The 20,490-nt window shown below is 42.2% G+C and overlaps 1 protein-coding gene across 1 annotated transcript in view; it reads right to left on the reverse strand.

The window, feature by feature from the left end:
- ldah (lipid droplet associated hydrolase) overlaps positions 1 to 19,930 on the reverse strand; it is a 291,233-nt gene extending 271,303 nt beyond the window's left edge. Inside the window, exon 1 of the mRNA XM_043676835.1 lies at positions 19,779 to 19,930. The gene's annotated coding sequence lies outside the window, so the exon portion shown is untranslated. The remainder of the gene's footprint in view (positions 1 to 19,778) is intronic.
- Between the last annotated feature and the right edge of the window lie 560 nt (positions 19,931 to 20,490).

Below are 20,490 nucleotides of genomic sequence, written 5' to 3' on the forward strand. Positions count from 1 at the left end.
AGCCCCTGCCCCCAACACAGCCCCCGCCACCCCTCTCGTCCACCCCACCCCTCTCTGGGGCATCTGGACTGTACATCAACAACAAGAGTGCTGCTGCTGCCTCTGTGGGGTAAGTCTCCAAATAGTGCACAGACACACACACACACACACAAAAAACTTCTTACTGGGGTTTGCCCTGTACAGGACAATATTGGAGAGATTATTCCTGGGTAGCGGAGGGGTGAGTGTAAACCCCGTGTAGAATTCCAGGGCAAGTGTGGGGAGAGAGAGAAGGCGTGAGGTCAGTCATTTGGAGACGGTGCCTTTTTAATCACTGTAAACAAAAGTTGGAAACACATCTTTGATGTCATGTTTCTGTCAGGACCTCCAGATCTCCTTCAGATAATCCGATTTTCGGATAATTGGTATTCGGATAATTGCGATTCCCCTATATATGTACGCAAACCCTCCATTTCCAGCAATATCCTGTTAAGTCTTTGCTGAACCCTCTCCAGTTTAATAATATCCTTCCTGTAAACAGGAGGTCTCACCAACATCCTTTACAACCTCAAGGTGATATCCCAAAGCTCTGTTCCATCTCCAATTTCCATTGTGTACTGGGAAAGATGAGCCTGTTGAATCACTAACGCATTTCATAACATGCTGGAAAAAGTATTGCAAGAAGATGCTCAAACCCTCAAGATATTTAAAATATACTGGCTACGAACAGAGCTCTGTTAGGTTCTCTTATGTTGGAACAAATCAAGATTCACATTCTTACAAATGTTTGTAACATGGCTGCTGTTGCTAGTCACAATTACTAACTTCAGCTAATGTCTTTAATATAACCTGAACATAAACTGGCCCAGGACTGGCATGCATTTATATTTTTATAATTATTTTTAAAGACAGGGACAATGGCTCAGAGAAGAGTAGCCGAGAGAACAGTGCCTTCTGGTGGAGTAAGGGACTGTCTTGGGGGTAGCTGAGAGGTTTGTGACTACAAGAATTAAGGAGGACGACAGATGTTCAGGCTCAATAGTGAAAAAAAATGACCAAAGCTGAATAAGGGTAATAGCATTTCAAAAATCAACCAGATTTATTCCAAGCTTTCAAACATTGGAGTTGAAATAAACAGGGAAGGTCTGCAAACAATTCAAAGACTACATGACCTTGATCAGATGGGCCGAGAAATAGAAGACAGTGTTTAATTTAGACTAATGCGAGGTGCTACATTTTGGAAATGCAAATTAAAGCGGGATGTATATACTTAATGGCATGGTCCTGGGAAATGTTACTGAACAAAGAGCTTGGAGTGAAGGTTCATAGCTCCTCAAAAGTGGAGTTGCAGGTATATACAATAGTGAAGAAGGTTTTTGGTATGCGTGCTTTCATTGGCCAATGCATTGAGTATAGGAGTTGGGAGGTCATGTTGAAGTTGTACAGGACATTAATTAGGCCACTTTTGGAGTATTGCATGCAATCCTAGTCTTCCTCCTATGGGAAGGATATCGTTCACAAGGATGCTACCAGAATTGGATGGTTTGAGCTATAGAGAGAGACTGAGTAGGCTGGGGTTACTTTCCCTGGAGCATCACAAGCTGAGGGGTGACCTTGTAGAAATTTGTAGAAATTTATAACATCATGAAGTGCATGGGTAGGGTGAATAGCCAAGGTCTTTTTCCCAGGTTGGTCCAAAACTAGAGGGCATAGGTTTAAGGTGAGAGCCGAATGATTTAAAGAGGACCTAAGGGGCAACTTTTCATGCAGAGGATGATGCGTTTATGGAATGAGCTGCCAAAACTACAACATTTAAAAGGCATGTGGATGGATATATGAATAGGAATGATTTGGAGATGCCTGCGTTGGACTGAGGTGGAACAAAGTTAAAAATCACACAACACCAAGTTATGGTCCAACAGGTTTAATTGGAAGCACTAGCTTTCGGAGCGCCGCTCTTCCATCAGGTGGTTGTGGAGGACACAATTGTAAGACACAGAATTTATAGGTTTAGTGGGATATGGGCCAAATGCCGACAAATAAAACTATATTAATTCAGGATATCTAGTCAGCATGGTTGAACCAAGGGGTCTGTTTCCATGGTAAAAACAATGACTGCAGATGCTGGAAACCAGATTCTGGATTAGTGGTGCTGGAAGAGCATAGCAGTTCAGGCAGCATCCGAGGAGCAGTGTTCCATGTTGTACAGCTCTATGACTCTAATACAATAACATTGGGTGATATTAACTAGTCCAAGATAAACTGGAAGAAATGGAGGTTGAAAGCAAATACTGCAGAAGCTTGAAATCTGAAACTACACCAGAAAAAAACAACAAGAAACACCGTGTCAATTGCAAACTGAGTAATGTAAGGAAAAGGTCTGTTTTAGAGATCATATGTAACAATAACACTGCACTTCCCAAACTTTCAATCTTGGGATCTCAATCTGCACTTTGGGAAGTATCTGCATTCATGTAACAAGATGAAAAATGAGAAAAGGAATAAACTATTTATATGATGATTTATAAAATCATGACGGACATGGATAGGGTGAATATCCAAGGTTGTTTTCCTATAGTGGGGGAAGTCTAAAACTAGAAGGCATAGGTTATGGACTGGGCGCTGACAGGTGGGACTAGATTTGGTTGGGATATCTGGTCAACATGGACAAGTTGGACTGAAGGGTGTGTTTCTGTGCTGTACATTTCTATGACTCTATGACGGACAGGTAACTTTTTCATGCAGAGGGTGGTGTGTGTATGGAATGAGCTGCCATAGGAAGTGGTGGAGGCTGGTACAATTTCAGCAATTAAAAGTCATCTGGAATGGTATATGAATGTGAAGGGTTTGGAGGGATATGGGTCAAATGTTGATCAATGCCATTAGGTGAGATTGGGATATCTGGTTGGCCCGGACAAGTTGGACCAAAGGGTCTGTTTCCATGCTGCATAACTCTATGACAACGTGGCATCGATCCAGACATCAGAAACAACAATGGCAGACAAAGCCCTGCCAATCCCTCCTCAGTTAAATGCAGGGTTTGTGCCAAAATTGTAAGGGCTGTCCACAATGGGTCAAACAACCATCTGATATAGGCACTTTCATGGAATCTTACCCGACAAACAATGTTCCAGAGACAACCTTCATTCCTGACTTAATCCAGAGATGGCAGCACTGTGGCTACAGTTGGAAGGGAGCTGTTCTGGGAGCCTTCAACATTGACTCTGGACCTCACAAATTCTCATGGCAAAATGAAATAGGAAAACCATTAACTCCCACCTGGCTGAAAATGGATTTGCCACAAAAAATTCTAAGCATTTTCAGTCAGAATGCCGAGCCCAACACATGGGAGTAACATTTTTCCAAATAATTGAAAATGATTTTAAGAAGTTACACACAATTATGAAGCAGTCTTACTGATGTATAGCAGTCAGGTTCTTAGCAGATTAAATATTTGATGCAGAAAACTTATAAAAAGTGCCTATTCATGCCTAAAAGGAAGTATAATTTTCGGGGTATCTTCGAAAGCCTGCAAATGCACATAAGTGGAAACGGATTACAATGATCTGGAGACATGGCCAGACCATGGCTGGCCACTACCACAATGTTTTTAACCCAAGTGCAAAAGATCACAGGAACACAACTTGAACAGCATGCAACTTGAGCTTTTAATTCCTCATTCTTTTGCACTGGCTTGGCCAATTTAAGGCAAATTCCACTGAAATAAACAGTTTATGTCCCAATTTATATCCAAGACATTGAGAAGAATAGATATTGGTGGTGCACAAATTAGCCAACTTGTGGCTGCAACCTCCCACACTCCAGGAAGAAATTCCATCCATAATCTGAGGCTGGGGTAGGTTCTGAAAAGTTGAAAGAATCTGTGTCTTCAGCCGTGAGGGAAATTACGGGTATTGATAACATTCCTGACAGGATATGGATTTAAGGAACGGATTCAGCCCAGCTGTATGAAGCAACTAAATTGACAGGCAAGAGCGGCTGCTGACAACGAGTGACTTAGTAATCTAGTCATTTCAAATGAGAAGTCAATTCTGCTCCTTGTGCTTGGGCTTAGTAATGGCTTGCAGAAAATTTCACCTACATCAGCACTCACAGCTTGAATGATTATCAGAGAAAATACGGACAATCATCAAAGCATTTAGATACCCAGGGAGGAGAAAGTGAGGACTGCAGATGCTGGAGATCAGAGTCGAGAGTGTAGTGCTGGAAGAGCACAGCAGGTCAGGCAGCATCCGAAGAATCTGATGAAGGGTTTATGCCCAAAACGTCGATTCTCCTGCTCCTCGGATGCTGCCTGACCTGCTGTGCTTTTCCACTACACTCTCAACATTTAGACACCCATACTTCCTTTAACTTGTTGTTAAAAGGGTAAAAATCCAATCCAACTTTCCAAATGTACCCTCCTAATTCTCAATGATAATTAAGCAAATTTGATCTCCATTTTGCTTATTTAGATGTAATAGATCTCTGTTGAAAGAAAACAGGAGCCAGCTGTTCAAAGAACTGACTTAAATGTTGTAGGCCAGATGTCAAACAATGACGAACCAGAATACAGGAAAGAGATAGAGTTTAGGGTGTAGGTTTGCTCGCTGAGCTGTAGGTTTGATATCCAGACGTTTCATTACCTGGCTAGGTAACATCATCAGTGGCGACCTCCAAGTGAAGCAAAGCTGTTGACTCCTGCTTTCTATTTATATGTTTGTCCTGGATGGGGTTCCTGGGGTTTGTGGTGATGTCATTTCCTGTTCGTTTTCTGAGGGGTTGATAGATGGCATCTAGATCTATGTGTTTGTTTATGGCGTTGTGGTTGGAGTGCCAGGCCCCTAGGAATTCTCTGGCATGTCTTTGCTTAGCCTGTCCCAGAATAGATGTGCTGTCCCAGTCGAAATGGTGGTTTTTATCAGCCATGTGTAGGGCTACGAGGGAGAGGAGGTCGTGTCTTTTTGTGGCTAGCTGGTGTTCGTGTATCCTGGTGGCTAACTTTCTTCCTGTTTGTCCTACGTAATGTTATTGGCAGTCCTTGTATGGAATTTTGTAGATAACGTTGGATTTGTCCATGGGTTGTACTGGGTCTTTTAAGTTTGTTAGTTTTTGTTTGAGAGTGTTGGTGGGTTTGTGTGCTATGAGGATTCTGAGGGGTCTTAGTAGTCTGGCTGTCATTTCTGAAACTTCTTTGATGTATGGTAAGGTGGTTAAGGTTTCTGGCTGTGTTTGGTCTGCTTGTCGTGGTTTGTTCTTGAGGAATCTGCGCACTGTATCTTTTGAGTATCCATTCTTCTTGAATACGTTGTATAGGTGGTCCTCCTCTGTTTTCTGATGTTCGTCTGTGCTGCAGTGTGTGGTAGCTGGTTGGAATAGTGTTCTGATACAGCTTTGTTTGTGTGTGTTGGGATGGTTGCTGGTGTAGTTAAGTATTTGGTCAGTGTTTTTCGGTTTTCTGTATACGCAGGTTTGTAGTTCTCCGTTGTCCTTTCTTTCGACTGTGACGTCCAGAAATGCGAGTTTGTTGTCGGTTTTTTCCTCCTTGGTGAACTTTATGCCAAACACATAGATCTCGATACAATCTATCAACCCCTCAGAAAACAAACAGGAAATGTCATCACCACAAACCCCAGGATCCCCATCCAGGACAAACATAAATAGAAAGCAGGGGACAACAGCTTCGCTTCACTTGGAGGTCGCCACTGATGATGTTACCTAGCAGGTAATGAAACGTCTGGATATCAAACCTACAGCTCAGCGAGCAAACCTACACCCTAAACTTCAACCTGAGCTATAAATCTTCACAAACCTTGCAAAGAGATAGAGTGCTTGATAATGTGGTGCAATGATAACAATCTTTCCCTCACTGTCAACAAAACTGAAAAACCTGACCATTGGCTTCAGGAAGCAAGGAGGAGGGCAAGCCCGCATCAACATCAATGGAACTGATGTGGGGAGAGTGAAGAGTGTCAAGTTCCTAGGAGTGACAATAACCAACAAGCTGTCCTGGACCACCCATGTTGATGCGATCGTCAACAAGGCACAGCAACGCCTCCACCTCCTCAGGAGGCTAAGGAAATTCAACATGTCCATAAGGATCCTCACCAATTTCTACAGATGCACCAATGGTCTGGCACGGTAACTGCTCTACCCAGAACTCTAAGAAACTACAGAAAGTTGTGAGCACAACCCAGTCCATCACGCAAACCATGGATCCATGGATTCCATCTATACTTCTCGCTGCCATCGAAAGGCAGCCAACATCACTAAAGTTCCCTCAGAATCTTAGTTATAATCTCTTCCAACCTCTTCCTTCAGTGACAAGATACATAAGCTTAAACACATGCACAAAAAGATTCAAGGACAGCCTCTTACTTGCTGTTATTAGACTTCTGAATGGACCTCTCAAATTTAAAATCTAATGTTGATCTTGCTTTGTGCACTTTCTTTGCCGTTGTAATTTTGTGTACCTCATTCTGGTCTGTCACCCTGTGATCTTTGTATGTTATGATCTGCCTGTGCTGCACAGAGTCATAGAGAGGTCCAGCACAGAAACAGACCCTTCGGTCTCACTCATCCATGCCAACTAGATATCCTAAACTAATCTAGTCCCATTTTCCAGCATTTGGCCCATATCCCTCTGTACTTTTCCTTGTCATATACCCATCCAGATGCCTTTTAAATATTGTAATTGTACCAGCCTCCACCACTTCCTCTGGCAGCTCATTCCATACACGTACCACACTCTGCATGAAAAAGTTGCTCTTTAGGCCCCTTTTACATTTTTCTCCTCTCACCCTAACCCTACGCCCTCTAGATCTGGACTTCCAAACCCCAGGGCAAAGACCTTGTCTATTTACCCTATCCACGCCCCTCATGATTTTATAAACTTCTATAAGGTCACCCCTCAACCTCTAACACTCAAGGGAAAACAGCTCAGGCCTACTCAGCCTCTCCCTATAGCTCAAACCCTCCAACCCTTGCAACATCCTTTAAAACTTTTCTGAAGCCTTTCAAGTTTCACAACGTCATTCCGATAGGAGCGAGACAAGAATTGCACACAATATTTCAAAAGTGGCCTAACCAACGTCCCATACAGCTGCAACATGACCTCCCAACTCCTATACTTGATGATCTGACCAAGGGAAAGCTTACCAAATGCCTTCTTCACTATCCCATCTACCTGCAACTCCACTTTCACAGATCTATGAACTTGCATTCCAAAACTATTCACTGTATTTAGGTAAATGTGACAAAACTAAATCAATCAAATGTTTAACCAGGTAAATGTGTGATTAAACAAATTTAGTTTTTTTAAGAAAAGAGATATGAGTACTATGAATTTGAATATATGAGCAAGCCATTTTGTAACACACAAATGTGAACATAATTGCAAACTGTTCTAAAAAAATTAAAACCATCAATGTTTAATTTAAAAATCAATTAAAAGAAATTTTGAAATTCCTCTCAATATAAAAGCTTAGCACTTGTGAATAGAGTGCAGCCTTCCTCAATCGCGATAATATTTTTTTAAACTAGTCTGCAAGATGGATAGGAACACATTAGCCTGAGCTCTGGTTCAGAGCTTGCCTTGATTAGACAGCCCTTCATTCAGTGAAACTCAAACTGAGACAACCATTTCCTGTACCACATACAATACCATGACAACTACAACAATGTTAAGCCATTAATTTGCTTCAGTGTGAATTCCCATCAAGTTCTTTTCCCTCCAATTTCCTTACCGTTATGAATTTCGCATTCTAGGCTACCCAACAGGCCATGACACTCTCATGAACTTAAAATGGGAATAAAATGTGAAAGTTTCTCCCCCCCTGTTGTGCTTAACTAAAATGCATGTGGTACACACCACTTCCTTTCTTGACTGTTATATGGTCCACACTTTACCTAATGATGGCTGGTTATTACCAATTGCTAATCCATTAAAGATTGAAAATAGTCACAGGTTTCCCCAGGTCCTGGAACCCTATCGCAGGTGGCACTCCATTCCATTACAGGAACAATGCAGCGAGCAGCTCTTCCTGCTTGCATATATATTCCCTTCCCATTCCACCCCTGCAACATCGATCCCTGTCCATTATCCACTCATTCCAGGACATGAAGGGGTGACATTATCGAAGTTTATAAAATCATGAGGGGCATGTAATAGGGTGAAAAGTCAAGGTCTTTTTTGCAGGATGGGGGAGTCCAAACCTGGAGGGCATAGGTTTAAGGTGAGACCTGAAAGGTTTAAGGTGAGACCTGAAAGATTTAAGGTGAGACCTGAAAGATTTAAGGTGAGACCTGAAAGATTTAAAAGACACCTAAGGGTAAGTTTTTCATGCAGAAGGTGGTGCACACATGGAATGAGCTTCCAGAGGAAGTGGTGGAAGCTGATATAATTACAACATTTAAAAGGCATCTGGATGTGTAACTGAATAGGTTTAGAGGGATATGGAGGCTAAGTGCTGGCAAATGGGACTAGATTAGTTTAGGATATCTGCTTGGCATGGAAGTTGGACCAAATAGTCTGTTTTTATGCTGTATAGCTCTATGACTCTATCTGAAAATGTAGTTTTCGTCTGCTGTACTGGTGTTTTTAAACCAGTGCTTCCCCAAGTGGGTTCAAAGTCGAGGTGATGTTTTGGGATTGGGAGCGCTGATGGAGTAGATGCTAACCAGGTTATAAAAGCTGTGCTCCCACTCTAACAGGCCCTGACCACCCTGCAGCCTGCAATGAGGAGTCCCAACAATTTTCAAGCCTTCAATCTGGGTCACTCATTGGGAGAGGGTTTGGTTAAGTGTCATTTAAAACCCTTCTCTAGTGGCACACAGGAAAAAGAAACAAAAGCAGGAGGCTGTCAGAAATCTGTGGTGAAGTAAATGGGAAATGAAAGCTATCGCTATGAATGACAAAATATTCCCAGATCTCCTTTAACAACAATAATGTGCATTTAAACAGCACCTTTAACACAGTAAACTGCTACAATGTTTCTCTCATGAACACTGATTTAGAACACTCCAAGTGATAATCATGGATGAATGCTCCCAATTCTACTCAGACTAAGGAGTGATTTCCTTCAGTGTAGAAGCTGGCCATTTGGCCCATTGAGTCCACAGTGACCCTCTGAAGAGCATCCCACCCAGAGCCACCACCTCCCATCCCTGTAACCCTGCATTTCCCATGGCTAATCCACCTAGCCTGCACATCACTTGACACTATGGGTTCTTTAGCACAGCCAATTCACCTGACCTGCACATCTTTGGACTGTGGGAGGAAACCGGAGCATCCGGAGGAAACCCACACAGACACAGGGAGAACGTGCAAATGCCACACAGTCACCTGAGGGTGGGATTGAACCCAGATTCCTGGTGCTGTGAGGCAGCAGTGCTAACCACTGAGCCACCGTGCTGCCCCAGATGCAATGATGCATCTTACTTTCTTCTGTACAATACAGACAACTATTTCATCAATATATGCTAGAATACTGGCAAACACTTACCCAAAGAAAACTTCAGGTGAAGATTGCTCGGACAGGGACAAATTAGACGCTATTGTCTCCCTGGAAAGAATCCTCGTGCCCCTCAAGAAATTTTTAACAGCACATTAGGATTAGCTTTTTTGTCACGTATACTCAATGAGTTCAGTGAAAGGTTTATACATCAACACTTACAGCACCATCTTAGGTACAAGATACTTAGGTACAGCTTCTTTAGTTAAACCTACAGCGTGTTATGCAATCCAAAGTGACAAGTATTGATAGGTTTAGAAAGGTATCAGGTCTGTGGAGTTTGACTTGAACGTGACACTTATGTCTCCAAGATCTGATTAAATGTGAACTGAGTCCTTCAAGTTTCAGTGCAAAACCTGAGGGTGGTCCAAATGGAAATCAAGTTACTGCTTCTAGTTTTGTTAATTATTTGCAAATTTATGGAACAATCGAGTTTTAAATTACAACACACCGTCATAAAAATTCATGATCTTCGGAACTTGCTCTTTGAAATTTGTCAAGTAATGCCAACATGTTCTTCAGATGTAAATGCTGCACCGAGGAAGTTAGAGATTAAGGAGGTAGTTTAGACCAAGAGACAGGAGGTCCTGGTGGATGAGGTGGTGAAGAGAAGGAATGTTCTTGTTCCCCAGGTCGAGCAGACAAACAGTGCCAGCCTGGTCCGAGGGTGCTATGTGAGTTAGTGTGGAGTATCTACAGCCTGGCAACATGTCCAGCAGTACAAAACGACCTGCTACGTTCTGTCAAACTGTTGTCCTTTAGATAACGGACGCTCATTCCCTCAATCTCTTCTATTACTGGCCACCAAGGTTTACGCTCTGCCCCTCTCACTATTGAACACAACATATTCCCTCACTCGCCCTCATTCCCCCGACACGACTAACCCTGGATGCTCTCTCTGCTGCCTTCTCTCACCCAGAACCTTCACCACCTTTCCTCCACCCACACCAACACAATCAATCATATCACCCACTTACATCTTACTCAATCCTTGTCTCTGCATTATTCCAGGAGAAAGCAGACCAGAATAGCATTGAAAGAGCCAGGACAGATGGAGAGGAAGCAGGTATTTATCTTCTCATCCCCTATTGGGATAGGATTATTACCCTTTCCAGCAAGAACAGAGGCTTCTCATGCTGAAAAGTCAATGTCCAGCCAACATTGTCCAGTGGAGTTGCTGGCACGAGGGGTATAATCACTGGACTGTTAATCCAGAAACCCAGGTAGTGTTCTGGGGAGCCAGGTTCAAATCCCACCGCGGCAGATGGTGGAATTTGAATTCAATAAATATCTGGAATTAAGAATCTAACAACTACTATAAATCCATTGCTAATTGTTGGAAAAACCCATTCGATTCACTAATGCCCTTTAAGGAAGGAAATCTGCTATCCTCACCTGATCTGGCCTACATGTGATCCCAGACCCACAGCAATGGGGTTGACTCCCAACTGCCCTCTGGGCAATAAGAGATGGACAATAAATGCTGCCTAGCCAGTGACGCCCTCATCCCGTGAATGAATAAAATCCAAGTAAGCAACATTATGCATTTTTATGCCACGTTCTTAATAGATTAAATGTGAAGGCCATGTTAAGAGGCCACAACTTGTATTCCTTGGTCACAACGCTTTCACTCTTTTGTGTCCTGCAGGTTCACAGTCCGTGGGCATGGAATGCACATGGTCACTGCCCAGGTAGCATGCCCCGAGATGCTCGTGCTGGGTATCCAAGATGCCAGTCCAGAGGAATCAGTGCCAACCTTAAAGTGCCAAGTACCACTTGGACTTTCATCTTGGAAATTTGAAGTTGGAGGGAAAGGGAAGCACAATTAAGGAATAATAAGGGTGATAAAGCATCATATTCCTCAATGATAGACTTCCCTACACTCACTGGTGAGAATTTTGAGCCGGTTGGAAAATGTCACATTTTGGTCTGCCTGTTGAGAAGGGCCTCACTCGATTTTCCCAAATTTCTTGCTAAAGCTGACATTCAGGGACTGACCGGATTCCACTCAAGTTGATAGTTCCAGTCAATGACCTTTCATCAGAATACTCCTAAAACGTTTGAGAACAGATCATCGACTTGAAACGCAAACACTGCTTCTCTTCACAGATACTGCCTGACCTGCTGAGTTTTGTTTTCCAGCAGATTTTGTTCTTACGCCATCATCTTCACCACTTTATATCCTCCTGATTTAAATCTCCCTGCCAGTATGTTAACTAGTAAGGTGGAAGGGTGGGACCAGGGAGATAGTGAGGAAAGAGATCAATCTGAGACTCGTACAGTTGAGAAAAGAAGTGAGTCAAACAATCAGGGTAGGCAGGGACAAAGCAGAAAACAAGGTAGAACTGATAAATTAAATTGCATTTATTTCAATGCAACAGGCCTAATAGGGGAGGTAGATGAACTCAGGGCATGGTTAGGGACATGGGGCTGGGATAGCATAGCAATTACGGAAACATGGCTCAGGATGGGCAGGACTGGCAGCTTAATGTTCCAGGATTCAAATGCTACAGGAGGGATAGAAAGGGAGGCAAAAGAAGAGGGTGAGTGGCGTTTTTGATAATCGATACCGTTACAACTGTACTGAGGGAGGATATTCCGGAAATACATCCACGGAGGCTATTTGGGTGGAACTGAGAAATAAGAAAGGGATGATCACCTTGTAATTGTATTATAGACCCTCTAACAGTTAGCAGGAAATTGAAAAACAAATTTGTAAGGAGATTTCAGTTATACGTAAGAATAATAGGGGATTTTAACTTTCCAAACATAGACTGGGACTACCATAGTGTTATGGGTTTAGATGGAGAGGAATTTGTTAAGTGTGTACAAGAAAATTTTCTGATTCAGTATGTGGATGTACCTACTAGAGAAGGTGTAAAACTTGACCTACTCTTGGGAAATAAGGCAGTGCAGGTGACTGAGGTGTCAGTGGGGGAGCACTTTGGGGCCAGTGACTATAATTCTATTAGTTTTAAAATGGTGATGGAAAAGGATAGACCAGATCTAAAAGTTGAAGTTCTAAATTGGAGGAAGGCTAATTTTAACAGTATTAGGCAAGAACTTTCAAAAGCTGATTGGGGGCAAATGTTTGCAGGTAAAGGGACGGCTGGAAAAGGGAAAGCCTTCAAAAATGAGATAACGAGAATCAGAAAAAGTATATTCCTATTAGGGTGAAATGAAAGGCTGGTAGGTATAGGGAATGCTGGATGAATAAAGAAAGTGAGGGTTTGGTTAAGAAAAAGAAGGAAGCATATGTCAGTTAAAGACAGGAGAGATCGAGTGAATCCTTAGAAGAGTATAAAGGCAGTAGGAGTATACTTAAGAGGGAAATCAGGAGGGCAAAAAGGGGACATGAAATAGCTTTGACAAATAGAGTTAAAGAGAATCCAAAGGGTTTTTACAAATACATTAAGGACAAAAGGGTAACTAGGGAGTGAATAAGGCCCCTCAAAGATCAGTAAGGCAGCATTTGTATGGAGCTGCAGGGAATGGGGGAGATACTAAACAAGTATTTTGCATCAGTGCTTACTGTGGAAAAGGACATAGAATGTAGGGAAACAGATGGTGTCTGTGGGGAGCACTTTGGGGCCAGTGACTATAATACTAAATGAGTATTTTGCATCAGTATTTACTGTGGAAAAGGACATGGTAGATATAGAATGTAGGGAAATAGATGGTGACACCTTGAAAAATGTCCATATTACAGAGGAGGAAGTGCTGGATGTCTTGAAATGCATAAGAGTGGATACATTCCCAGGACCTGATCTAGTGTACCCTAGAACTCTGTGGGAAGCTAGGGAAGTGATTGCTAGGCCTCTTGCTGAGATATTTGTATCATCAATAGTCACAGGTGAGGTGCCGGAAGACTGGAGGTTGGCTAATGTGGTGCCACTGTTTAAGAAAGGTGGTAAGGACAAGCAAGGGAACTATAGACAATGACCCTGATGTCGGTGGTGGGCAAGTTTTTTAGATTAGATTATTTTAGATTAGATTAGATTACTTGAGATTACTTTACAGTGTGGAAACAGGCCCTTCGGCCCAACAAGTCCACACCGACCGCCGAAGCGCAACCCACCCATACCCCTACATTTACCCCTTACCTAACACTACGGACAATTTAACATGGCCAATTCACCTGACCTGCACATCTTTGGACTGTGGGAGGAAACCGGAGCACCCGGAGGAAACCCACGCAGACACGGGGAGAATGTGCAAACTCCACACAGTCAGTCGCCGGAGGCGGGAATTGAACCCGGGTCTCTGGCGCTGCGAGGCAGCAAGTTGTTGGAGGGAATCCTAAGGGACAGGATGCACATGTATTTGAAAGGCAAGGACTGATTAAAGGTAGTCAACATGGCTTTGTGCATGGGAAATCATGTCTCACAAACCTGAGTTTTTTGAAGTAATAACAAAGAGGATTGATGAGGGCACAGCAGTGGATGGGATTGATTTGGTTGGCATATCTGGTCGGCATGGATGAGTTGGACCAAAGGGCCTGTTTCCGTGCTGTACATCTCTATGACTCTACGATTCAGTTTCCCTTCCCAGTCATGACCTCAAGTCAAACTATGCTATTTGCAATGTTGGGAAGTCAACTGTCCAAAGGCTCAAGCTTTCAACCCCATATTCTTCATCATAAAGACGACCCATTTTCAACCCTGCCTCAGGCATCTGCCACAGAAAGCCCCAACTATGCCAAAATTGCCACCAACGATTACAAAAACTGACCTGCCATTCTCCACAGATCTCAGCTCATGCAAAACCCTGTTACATGTATCCAATCACAGTGCAGGTCAAACATTCTCACCCTCGCTGACCTGCATTGGCTCCTAGTCCAAACTCTCCACTGTGATATTTTTCAGCCTTCCATTTAAAACCATTCATGGCCTCAGGTTTTTAAGACTTTGACCTCATCCAACCCCAAATCGTTCCCATTGTCTCCTCATTACACTGAGGTAACATACTCACAAGGAATGAAGAGCTATACTTGAGCACTTATGTGCAAATGATTCTCTGAGAACAACACAAGTCAACTTTAAGCTTCATTTGCCTTAAATCTCAGTTTCATTTTTTTTGCTCCTATATTTTTATTGACTGTTTTCCTTAATACATCACTGAATGCTGCAGACCGTGTTTTTTTGGTACATCTGCTGATTATTCTCAAACATCTATGAGCTCAATAAACATTGAGTCTGCCATTTTAATGAGGATTGGTTGAATTGACCTATCTTGTCTGTGCTATGCTAGTTCCTCTGACACTATAAATGAACTTAATGTTGAATAATATATCTTGACATCATGTAAGCTTTTGTTTGAAGCTGTCATATTTGGTTGGATATCTGGTCGGCATGGATGAGTTGGACCAAAGGGCCTGTTTCCGTGCTGTACATCTCTATGACTCTATGATTCAGTTTCCCTTCCCAGTCATGACCTCAAGTCAAACTATGCTGTTTGCAATGTTGGGAAGTCAACTGTCCAAAGGCCCAAGCTTTCAACCCCATATTCTTCATCATAAAGACGACCCATTTTCAACCCTGCCTCAGGCATCTGCCACTGAAAGCCCCAACTATGCCAAAATTGCCACCAACGATTACAAAAGCTGACCTGCCATTCTCCACAGATCTCAGCTCATGCAAAACCCTGTTACATGTATCCAATCACAGTGCAGGTCAAACATTCTCACCCTCGCTGACCTGCATTGGCTCCTAGTCCAAACTCTCCACTGTGATATTTTTCAGCCTTCCATTTAAAACCATTCATGGCCTCAGGTTTTTAAGACTTTGACCTCATCCAACCCCAAATCGTTCCCATTGTCTCCTCATTACACTGAGGTAACATACTCACAAGGAATGAAGAGCTATACTTGAGCACTTATGTGCAAATGATTCTCTGAGAACAACACAAGTCAACTTTAAGCTTCATTTGCCTTAAATCTCAGTTTCATTTTTTTTGCTCCTATATTTTTATTGACTGTTTTCCTTAATACATCACTGAATGCTGCAGACCGTGTTTTTTTGGTACATCTGCTGATTATTCTCAAACATCTATGAGCTCAATAAACATTGAGTCTGCCATTTTAATGAGGATTGGTTGAATTGACCTATCTTGTCTGTGCTATGCTAGTTCCTCTGACACTATAAATGAACTTAATGTTGAATAATATATCTTGACATCATGTAAGCTTTTGTTTGAAGCTGTCATGTAATATTGGACTCAACTCCATACTAGCTGAAAATGTGTTGCTGGAAAAGCGCAGCAGGTCAGGCAGCATCCAGGGAACAGGAAAATCGACGTTTCGGGCATAAGCTCTTCTTCAGGAAATCCTGAAAAAGGGCTTATGCCCGAAACGTCGATTCTCCTGTTCCCTGGATGCTGCCTGACCTGCTGCACTTTTCCAGCAACACATTTTCAGCTCTGATCTCCAGCATCTGCAGACCTCACTTTCTCCTCAACTCCATACTAATCAATTTGTCACATGTTAATTAAAAAAATCACTGATCAGTGCATAACCTCTGGAATCACTCACTTTTTAATACCTAATTAGTAAATGTAACACTAATATTTAATATCCCAACTGTTTTTATAATCACTAGTTTATTTTAATTTATATTTGTTTTTGAACATACTTTATGCTACATGTCTATCTGCACTGTAGTGGTTGTGAATAATAAGCTGACAATGCTCTTTAAACTATTGAATTATTTTTACATCTTTAAAACTGATTTTTAAAGTCATTCACAGAATATGAGTTTCACTGGCGAAGCCAGCATTTGTTGGCATCCCCAATGGCCCTTCAGAAGGGCAAATCAATGCAAGATTAATTGTACCACCCTCGTTGTGCAACTTGTTTCGTAAGATGTAGTATGTATCAGATAACATTACAAAAATACAATACGATGCTTTACATCTTTTGAGAATTTGCTCTAAATATGATACAATGGACATCAACATTAATGTCAGAAATATGAACATTATAAATTATATTGGTATGTAGGTTTATAAGTCAAAATAATAACACTAAATGTTACACTGGATATAGTAGTTGAAGTATATTTTAATTACATCACTGTTCATTTAAGCATTCATGTGGCTTCTTTGCCAAATTCACAAAGTACCACGATAAGAAAAAGGGACAGGACTAGCTTGTTCGGCCCCTCAAGCCTACTATCTCATTCAGTAAGTTCATGGCTGATCCAACACCTGTCCACTTTCATCTCCTTTCCCTGTAACCCCTGGATTCCCTGACTGATTAAGCATCTGTCCACCTCAGGCTTAACTGTACACAAGGACTCTGCCCCCACAGCTCTCTGTGGCAAGGAGTTCCAAAAAATCTCAAACCTCTGAGATAAAAAAATTCTCATCTAGAAAGCTGTTATGAAACTTGAAGGAGTTCAGAAAAGATTTATAAGGATGTTTTGCTGGGGCTGGAGGGCTTGCGTTATAGGGAGAGGCTGTTAAGGTTGGGGCTACTTTCCCTGGAGAGTCGGATGCTGAGGGGTAACCTTTCAGAGATTTATAACATCATGAGGGACATGGATAGGGGAAATAGATAAAGTCTTTACCCCAGTGTGGGAGAGTCCCAATCACAAAGACACAGGTTTAAGGTGAGAGTCAAAAGATTTAAAAGGGATCGTCAAGGCAAACTTATTCATGCAGAGGGTGGTGCATGCATGGACTGAGCTGCCAGAGGAAGTGTGGAGGCTGGTACAATGCCAGCATTTAAAATGGGTACATGAATAGGAAGAGTTTAGAGGGATATGGGCCAAATGCTAGCAAATGGGACTAGATTAATTTAGGATACCTGTTGGCATGGATGAGTTGGACCAAAGGATCTGTTTCTATGTTGTACATCCCTATGACTATCCCAGTCTTAAATTGGTGTCCCTTTATTCTGAAACTATGCCCTCTGATTGTAGACTCACCCTTGAGGGGTAAGATCCTCTCAGCATTTACCCTGTAAAACTCCTTAAGAATTCTAGGTATTTCAATTAGATCACCTTTCATTTTTTAAACTCCAGTGAGTAGACTCCCAACCTGCTTTGCTCATAAGACAATCCATCCATCCTGGGGATCATGCTAATGAACCTTCTCTGAACTGCCTCCTTTAATAAGGGAATAAAACCTGTTCACAGTACCTTGCATGTGGTCTCCCCAACACCTTGGACAGTTGCTGTAAGACTTCCCCTACTCATACTCCAACCCCTTTGAAATAAGGGCCAACATTCCATTCGCCTTCCTGATTACCTGCTGGACCTGGATGCTACTTTTCTGTGTTTCAAAAGTCCCCCGAGCCCCTTTGTGTTGAAGGCTTGCACTGTTTTCTCCATTTAACTGATACTGTTCTTTTGCTTTCCCTTCCCTTCACTTTTTCCCAGATCATCTTTCATTTGCAAACTTTTTGCCCATTTACTTAACCTCTCAATATCTCCCTATAAACTGCTTGTATCCCTCTCATAACCTGCCTTTCCACCTATTTTTGTGCTCTCTGCATATCTGGTTCCAGTACCATCACTTTCTTCCTCCAAGTCACTAATATATACTGTAAACAGTTACAATCCTCACATGGATTTCTGTGGAACCCCACTGGAATGAGGTCACCAATCTGAAGAAAAAACCCCTTATCCCTGATCACTGTTTCTTGCCCATCTGTTCATGTCTGGCCTCCAACAACAAGGGTTCTTATCTTATGTTTTAACCTTTTGTGAGGTACCTTGTCCAACACCTTCTGCAAATCTAAATAAAACACATCTACTGGTTCCCCTCAATCTACTCTCGTTGAGACTTCCTTGAAAATCTCAAATAAATTAGTCAGACATGATTTCCCTTGCATTACGCCATGCTGATTCTGCTCAAACCGATTACAATTTTTGAAACGTTCTGCTATTACTTCCTTAATAATTGACTCCAATACTTTTTCAACAATAAATGTTAAGCTAATTGGGTTGCTGCTGCCCACTTTTTGCCTCCCTCCCATTTTGAACAGGGGTACACATTCGCACTTTTCCAATCCTCTGGTACATTTCCAGAATCCAACGAATTTTGGGCACACAATAACTGCACCAATACCCTACAGGATTTCTGACATCTTGGCAATATAAACATAGCTGATGGCTAAGCTTCAGCCCACAGTTGCTGGGGCCTATCATTCTGTGAGTGAGATAGCCTTCTAAACCAACATGTTCCGATTTCTGTGATTTTCTGGAATTGACATGCGTCCCTTGGACCCTCACTTATTATGTCATTAAACCAATATTTTCATCCTCTCTATGTCTAAACACATCTTCATCTATCTTATCTCTAACTTGCCCATTTTAATTTCTCTGAATTATTTCCCCATTTGCTGCCTTGTTTTACAGCACCATCTAGCTATTCATGCATCTTGTTTAATTCCCTCAATCACATTACATTTCTGATTCTAATGACAGAAAATTACGACGCACAGTAAGTTGCAATGAGGTTGGTCTGTAGAGGGATATTAATTGGTTAAGTGAGTGGGTAAATCTTTAACAAATGGGGTAAATGTAAACTTGTCCACTTTGGCAGGATGAATAGGAAAGTAACACATTATTTCAATGGACAGAAATAGCAAAACTCTTGAGGTACAGTATAAAGTTAAAAATCACACATAACATCAGGTTATAGTCAAACAGGTTTATTTGGAAGTACTAGATTTTGGAGCGCTGCTCCTTCATCAGGTGCTCCGAAAGCTAGTGCGTCCAAGTCAAGGTGTTGGACTATAACCTGGTGTTGTGTGATTTTTAACTTTGTAGACCCCAGTCCAACGCCGGTGCCTCCAAATCTTGAGGTATACAGCTTGTGTACCTCATGTTCTGACACATGGATGACAAATTTGGTATCAGGTACAGTCAGTGATTAGGCAGGCAGGAAGAATGTTGTTGTTTACCATAAAAGGATGACAATATAAAAAGATCAATGCTTTGCCACAATCGTACAGGGTGTTGTTTGGCCCACCTCTAGAGGACAGTGTACAGTTTTTAGTAGCTTTATTCAAGAAAGCACATCATTTCATTTGAAGCAGTTCAGAGACAGTTCATTCCCAGGATGAAGGAGTTATCTTATACAGAAGACTGGAAAGACAGGGCCTGCATCCATTCCTGTTTAGAAGGATGAGAAATGTTCTGACTGAAACATCATGCATCCCAAAGGGACTGAGAGATATTTCCCTTGAGAAAGACAGATTAGAAGGAAGAAAGACAGTTTCAAAATAAGGGGTTTCCATTTAAGAAGAAAGTGAGATTTTTTTTTCAGAGGATATTTGCTTACCAAGAGATATCACTTTTCCAAGAGCAATGGAGGTTGGGCGGTTAGATAACTTTAAAGATGACTTGGATAGATACCTGACCAGGCAAAAGTGAGGACTGCAGATGCTGGAAACCAGAGTCAAGATTAGAGTGGTGCTGGAAAAGCACAGCAGGTCAGGCAGCATCCGAGGAGCAGGAAAATTGATGTTTCGGGCAAAAGTCCTTCATCAGGAATGGAGGCCTGCCTGAAAAGTCAATTTTCCTGCTCCTCTGTTGCTGCCTGACCTGCTGTGCTTTTCCAGCACCACTCTAATCTAGGTACCTGACCATCAGAAGAAACAAAGGGAACGGGATATTTGGGAATGTAGGAGCTGCAATCAGATCGGTCATGATTTTAGCAAATGCCTTGAGGGCTGAATGGCCATTTCCTGCTGCAGATTGCGATCTTTGTTTGCTCCCTGTTTCTCCTGGTCCCACTTTACTCTTTCTAATACACTCTATCCCTGACCTCTATTTTTTTCCCTCCATCCATTCTTCCAATTCATTTCACTCACTTTGTCTCCCCAAACTACTTCTGTCACATTCCTCTTCTGTCCCATTTCTCCCTCCCTCCTATTCCATTTCTCATTCACTTTCTCTGTCCCATCTCTCCCTCCCGTCAGATCCTATTCAAGCTCTCTGTCCCATACCATTGCCCAGTTCCTGTGCCCTATTTCTCTCTCTCCTTCCCCTGC

Source organism: Chiloscyllium plagiosum, chromosome 3 (assembly GCF_004010195.1).
Source record: "Chiloscyllium plagiosum isolate BGI_BamShark_2017 chromosome 3, ASM401019v2, whole genome shotgun sequence".
In the NCBI taxonomy this organism is placed as follows: domain Eukaryota; kingdom Metazoa; phylum Chordata; class Chondrichthyes; order Orectolobiformes; family Hemiscylliidae; genus Chiloscyllium; species Chiloscyllium plagiosum.